This window comes from Adiantum capillus-veneris, chromosome 1 (assembly GCF_014529385.1).
Source record: "Adiantum capillus-veneris isolate H3 chromosome 1, ASM1452938v2, whole genome shotgun sequence".
NCBI classification, from domain to species: domain Eukaryota; kingdom Viridiplantae; phylum Streptophyta; class Polypodiopsida; order Polypodiales; family Pteridaceae; genus Adiantum; species Adiantum capillus-veneris.
In genome coordinates, this window is record NC_140931.1 from 9,074,644 (window position 1) to 9,080,891 (window position 6,248).

A 6,248-nucleotide genomic window follows, 5' to 3' on the forward strand; every position below is an offset into this window, starting at 1 on the left:
CTAGGAGAAGTGGTCTTTTGCTATTTCGAGATTCGCTACTTCGGTCGAGGCCTTGCCATTGGGGACCTGGAGGAGGGGGACAACTTCCTTCTGGTGTTTTTTCCTGAGGCTTCGGAACATCTCTTTAGTTGGTTCATATGATTTGCCAACCCACCAATCCCTAAAGAAAGCAGATGTGTGGAGAAGAGTAAGGTCTTCTTCCACTCTTAGTTGCTGCCTAAGCAGAGCAATTTTGTCCTGTATGTTGGAATCTATTGTGCCGCAAGATTCTAGTTCAATCAGTTCATTATAGATGCTATCTTTCCTCCTCCTTCTAATTTCCGTGACTTTTTTCCTTAGGTAGACTAGTGAGATTTGTGTAGAGGAGATGGATTCCTTCCAAGCTTTGGCCGGGGTGAGGCCTTTAGAGAAGGCTTGCACCCATATTGCCTTTACACTGGCTTGGACCTCGCCAAGTTGAAAGAGGGAGTTATCTGTGTGAAACCAATGGTTTCTGATTTTGTTGCTTTTGTCGTCCAGCGTGATGACCACTGAATAGTGATCTGAAGCGCATGAAGTGGTTCTAGGTTTCGCTTTCACTCTATTAAAATTGTTGGCAAGGGAAACACTACTGTAACACCTATCCAACCTAGCTTTCCTGGCGTTAGGGCCTGTGGAGTAATTTTGCCATGTGAATTCCCCAAGGTTGCCTGCATCCCAAAGGTTTAGGTGCGTTCTGAGTAATTCCCACTCCTGCAGTTCAGTCCCCGACAGGGTCTGTCCCTTAGATTGAAAACGGTCGTCCAATGATTCCACCATGTTAAAGTCCCCAACTAAAATAACTGGTCCACCAAGTGAACGCAGTTTCCTCCAGAGTTGAGCTCTATCTTTGACTGAGCCTCCAGCATAGACCGATACTAGCGTACATTGTATAGGGGACTCTATACGTACTGCTACCCAGTATTCACTGGTGAAGGAATCCTGGAGGTGGACTTTCCAATCCTGAGGTATCCCTAGCACAGTACCCCCCGAGCCTTTGGAGTGGGAGGAAATGTGCCATTGGTGAAATTTAGAGACCACCTGGAGCCTTTGGGTGAGTTCATCCCCCGTTGTCTTCACCTCTTGGAGCCCTATTACATCTACTAGGTAGTTAGCCAGCCATCCTCTTACTTTCCTGGCCTTGGAAGTGTCTGATAACCCTTTTACGTTCCATTGCAGCATTCTCATCGGATACTTCGACGGTCTTTGTGTTGCTTGCTCTGAGACCTCAGGGAGAGGTGGATAACTGATTGGTGTGTGCGCTTGTTGTCTTTTTGCACCTCCATAGGAGTAGGACCTACAGCTGCACCTTCGATTAGGTTAGGTGCCTCATTCTCCTTGCTGTGATCGGGATTAGTAGTGGTCTTATTGAGCTCAGTGACTGCCTCTAGGTCTGCCTTGTTGACCTGGATTTCTAGTCAGGTCTCATTGTCCAGCTCTTCATCTGAATCCTGCCCCACGGACTCAACCACCTCTGAGTCTTCCCACTGAGGCAAGGTGGACAACTTTGTTCCATTTGAAGAGGCACAACGGTGTGGTGAGCAGCAGCCACTGACCAGTGTTGAGAACCCTAAAAGCCATGTCTGCAGTCCTAAACACGAATACGTATTGATTCTTTGGGAGAGCTTGGATAGTCTCGAATTCAGCCCCGATGGCCCCCCATTGGTTTCGAATCCAACCCCTAAGGACCTCAGCCGATGGTCTAGGGCTAGCCAGTAAGCCAATGAGGGCTCTATTCTCAAGATCTTTCCGAGTTTGACGAATCTGAATAGCAGGCAATTTAACAGTAGGCTTACCGCCTGGAGCTTGGTGAGAGCTTCCTGCAGGAGAGCCACCGCTTCCTCCTGGTTGAGAGACTGAGGCAGCCAACAGGGGCGGCTGGAGAGGCAGAGCCCTCAATAGGCCCATGATGTACCCCTGCCGATGGGAGGGGAGGGGGGAGCTATGTGTAGCACCCGACGCCATGTCGAAGGAGTCGCGCAGCCTCAATCTTGTCGATGCTGTTGTAGCCAGTAAGATGTTCGCCTCCGTGAAGAAAAGCTGCAATGGCAAGGCTATGGAGCGAATATGGGCTCTGGATGAAGCCACCAACTCATGTGCCAAGGTCGGCTGGTGAGTTAATTTGTACCAAGGAATGATGAGGGAGGCTGCCCAATGCCCATATATTAGGCGGCCTCAAATCTGGGCGAAAGGAAGGTGAGATGACCGGTGAGGTCATCTCCCCTTAGGTTGAGTAAAGCTCGACAAGACAGGGCACGTCAGTTCCTGCTCACGCCATGGCTAGGGTTTTCTCATCAAAGAGAACATCTTCCCTTCAAAGAGAACATCTTTCAATGTTGTTCTTGTTTATGAACCTTGCATTACCATGCAACATGCTTAATTATTCATTTAATGCTCTGTTTGGGCATAATTATGTATAAGGGATAAGTAAGCCTAGAGCGACCACCACCTATAAGCAATGTAATGTAATGGATTTTCCTTTGCATGAGGACTCTCTTGTAACATGTGACATCATGGATCTAGTGTAATACATGACATCACAGAATATGTGTGTGTGTGTGTGTGTGTGTGTGTGTGTGTGTGTGTGAGAGAGAGAGAGAGAGAGAGAGAGAGAGACTTGGAAGTTGAAGTTGGAATTGGACATCATAGAACTAGATATAAGGGTTGGCGTTGCTCACCCTCGTCGATATGTGACACGGGTGAGACTCAAGGGATCGACGGCGGAGAATGGATCCACCGTTGATCCCATCTGGGCCATGCAAAAAGGTTTCCCTCGGGTATTCCCCCCCCCCCCCCCCCCCCCCCCCGCATGCGCCGCGCCTTGAACCCACCACCTCTCCCACTGGACTCACGCAGCCTAACCAATCCACCTATCACGCCACGCTGCAAGCAATGCGAGTCTGGCGGATAATATTCTTGCCCCCCCCTGTTGCGTTGATCCTACGGCCCAAAGCACCCCGCCCTGCCGCAAATGCGCTTACGCCGTCGATCCCGTGAGTGACAACCCGTGTCACTTATAAACGAGGGTTGCTCACCTTACATACCTCTCCACGAGATTGTGGAACATTTGAAAGGAATATTTTTTTGGTTGGAGGGATGGCATCTGGATCTCTTCCTTCGACATTCGCTTGATCGAGCTCGGTGGCTATGGCGGACTTCTTGTGCAGTATTTCTGCCTCACCCCCCGAAATTAGGGTCCTCTCCAGAAAGAGTTTGCTTCCCTCCTCGCCCACTCCCCGTCAAGCCCTCTTCTTGCCCTCCCTCGATATTCTCTGGCGAGAACTCCATTACAACCGCCGTCTCCTCTTCTACGAGCGCCCGTTCAGTTCTTCTGCATCCTCTTCATTCATACAGCAGCTCAAGCACAGCCTTTCCCTTTGCTTGGTTCACTACTTCCCTTAGTGTGGCCGCCTTGCCCTGGGCTCCGACCCTCCCCACCGGCTCTTCATCGGAATTCGTCGAAGCTTCCATTGATGTGCCCATCTCTCAACTTGCCCCGGGCTCCGACCCTCCCCGGCTCTTCATCGACTGCAACGATGCTGGCATCGAATTCGTCGAAGCTTCCATTGATGTGCCCATCTCTCAACTTGCCCAGGATGGCTTCCAGATGAAGCCCTTCTTTGAGCAGCTCTGCCAGATGCCAGATCACAAAGGCCACTGTCTCTACTCCAGCCCTCTTCTCTGCATTCAGGTAAGAGAGAGAGAGAGAGAGAGAGAGAGAGAGAGAGAGAGAGAGCTGTACGAATAGATGTTTGTGTGTGTGTGTGTGTGTGTGTGTGTGTGTGAGAGAGAGAGAGAGAGAGAGAGAGAGAGAGAGAGAGAGAGAGAGAGAGAGTTTTGTTATGATCTTGAACAGGTGACTACCTTCTCAGATGGTGGTTTTACGCTCGGAATTACTCATAGCCATGTCGTTGCGGATGGGCACTCTTTATGGAACTTCATTGTTTCGTGGTCAGAGTGTTCAAGAGGGGTCCCTTTGAGTTTACCGCCGCTGCATGATCGGCAAAAGCTGGCTTTGCCAGATCCATCTCCTGAGATAGCCTCCCACTGGAACTTTTCTTTGCTAGACAGTGACAAAGAGGCGGCAGACCCTGCAGGTGGCCAAGAGGAAAGGAAGGACAGTATCGGCACGAAACCGTCGTCAAATGGAAATGCTTCATCGGATGGTGAGCCCGATCCTTTGGTGCAATGTGTCCTGGACATGTCCGCCTCTTCTGTGAAAAAGTTGAAGAATGAGGCTGGTGAAGGCTTCACCTCGTATGAGGTCGACCATATGTGCACATTTTTGGCAGCGCACCACAGCTTCTCGCCAAAGGTTAAAGCATGACCCAACTCATTTCGCTGTCCTTGCCAATTGTCGCAGCCGCATAACACCCCCTCTGCCACCTGCGTACTTTGGTAACGTCATCTGCTTTAGTGCAGCTCTGAGCTCAGCTGGTAAGATAGGCAACTAGACCTTGCGATCGACAGCGAGTCGTATTCATAAGCTTATCCTTAAAGCGCAAGATGATATTGAGACTTTCATGCATTTTTTGGAGGCTCATGGCAACAGCTTCGCGAGCGCTGTACAGACTGTGCAAGGATCAAAAGGCCACAATGTAGCGAGCTCGCCGAGGTTTCCTGTGTACCAAGTGGATTTTGGTTGGGGCAAACCGGTGGCGGCCCGAGCAGCAAAGGTAGCTGGAGATGGAGAACTAGTCTTGTTCGGGGGCCACCCCGGTTCATGTCAAGGGGATGTAGAGATTTGCACCGCGCTTCCCAGGAGTTTGTTGAAGCGCCTTCTCGAAGATCCTCTGTTTCTAGCCCCGGTCTTCCTCAAGCATAAAATCAGGTGGACATAGAAGAAAGAAACCTGCATAAGCCATTGCCACTCTTTTCCTTGAGTTAGCCGGATTATAGAATTCTCAAAATGGATGATGGAACTTCAACCTATAATCTTATACTTATACATGGGTTAGGTAATCAAGATACCAATGTATAAAAAGAGGGCAATTATTTGTCTCTTTCTTTTTTTTCTTGTCTTCATTTGTTCATCGATGCCACCTTCATGCACAAGAAGTTTTGAACACATTCTCACAATAATTCCACATTGTGACTTGTCTCAACACCATGAGCTTTTGTGAGGGAGGCATCGCATACCTAGCTAGGTACGATTGGGTCCCTTGCCTAGTGGGGAGACCGGTGGTCCCTTGCCCCCAATTGTACCTAGCTAGGTATGCGGTGCCTCTCGAACAGAAGCTCATGATGTTATGCATTGTATGAAAGACATTGAAAAAACTCTGGTTTCCTACATGAGAAAATTTCTAACTCTTTTTGTGATGGTGGACAATGTCTACATATTGCAGTATAAAATTAAGAATGGGATTTTTTAAATGCATCCCTTTGATTCTGAAAGTGGAAAGTATGTTCAGAGTAGTATTCGGTAAGGATTAGTGGCAACGAGTGTTTGCATATTCCTCATGATCGAAGTTGGAAGGTCATAAGGAACTAAATGGACTTGAAGCTCAATGAAGTTAAGGATCCGAAATCATGATCCAGTTAAAGGAATTCTCTCGACTCATTAGTAAGAATGTTATGCTCAATTTTGGTGCTCTCAACAATTGAAACACAATGGAAGGCAGCTACATACTTGAATTCCAAGTTATTCCACACGAGAGATAGAGTTCCTCTTTGAAGCGGGTTGGTCCCAAAATATAGAAATACGCGCCCCTAGTGTTATTCTTCAACATAACAATCACTGAAGAATCAAGAACTTTTTGTACAACTTCTAGTGACCACTCATCACAATCTCAGTAACAATTGATGATGTCCTTTAATTTATACATGCTAATGTTGGAATTAGGGTTGCAGAGAAACACACACAGCTTGGAGAAGACGAAGGAAGCTCAAGGCACACAATAGAGAGTGTATTCCTTAGTGTGCAATGGAAAGATAGATAGCCCTAGAGTGATGGGCGTATATACAATGCTCGGGGGGAAAAACCTCCTAAAGAGGGAAAAAATGCCCCGGCAGTCCTAGTGTGTTCACACACATCACTACCACATGTATATGGTAACAAATCCCCCCTGGAGTGATGCGGTGAACGAGAGCTGGCACATGAGTAAAGGGAAGTGCCATGCCCTGAGGACAGGATCAGTCCACAAAGGGGAGTAAGCCCAAAGCTTTGCGAAAAGCTTCAAGCTTCTCACGAGACAATGCCTTTGTGAAAAGATCTGCAAGGTTGTCCTGTG

General features: G+C 48.3%; 1 pseudogene across 1 annotated transcript; it reads left to right on the top strand.

Moving 5' to 3' along the window:
• The first annotated feature begins 1,981 nt into the window (after window positions 1-1,981).
• Window positions 1,982-5,046, top strand: LOC147464287 (shikimate O-hydroxycinnamoyltransferase-like; annotated as a pseudogene). The gene is made up of 3 exons (XR_015187490.1): window positions 1,982-2,130; window positions 3,421-3,709; window positions 3,875-5,046. The product of XR_015187490.1 is annotated as a shikimate O-hydroxycinnamoyltransferase-like (transcript).
• Window positions 5,047-6,248: the final 1,202 nt, after the last annotated feature.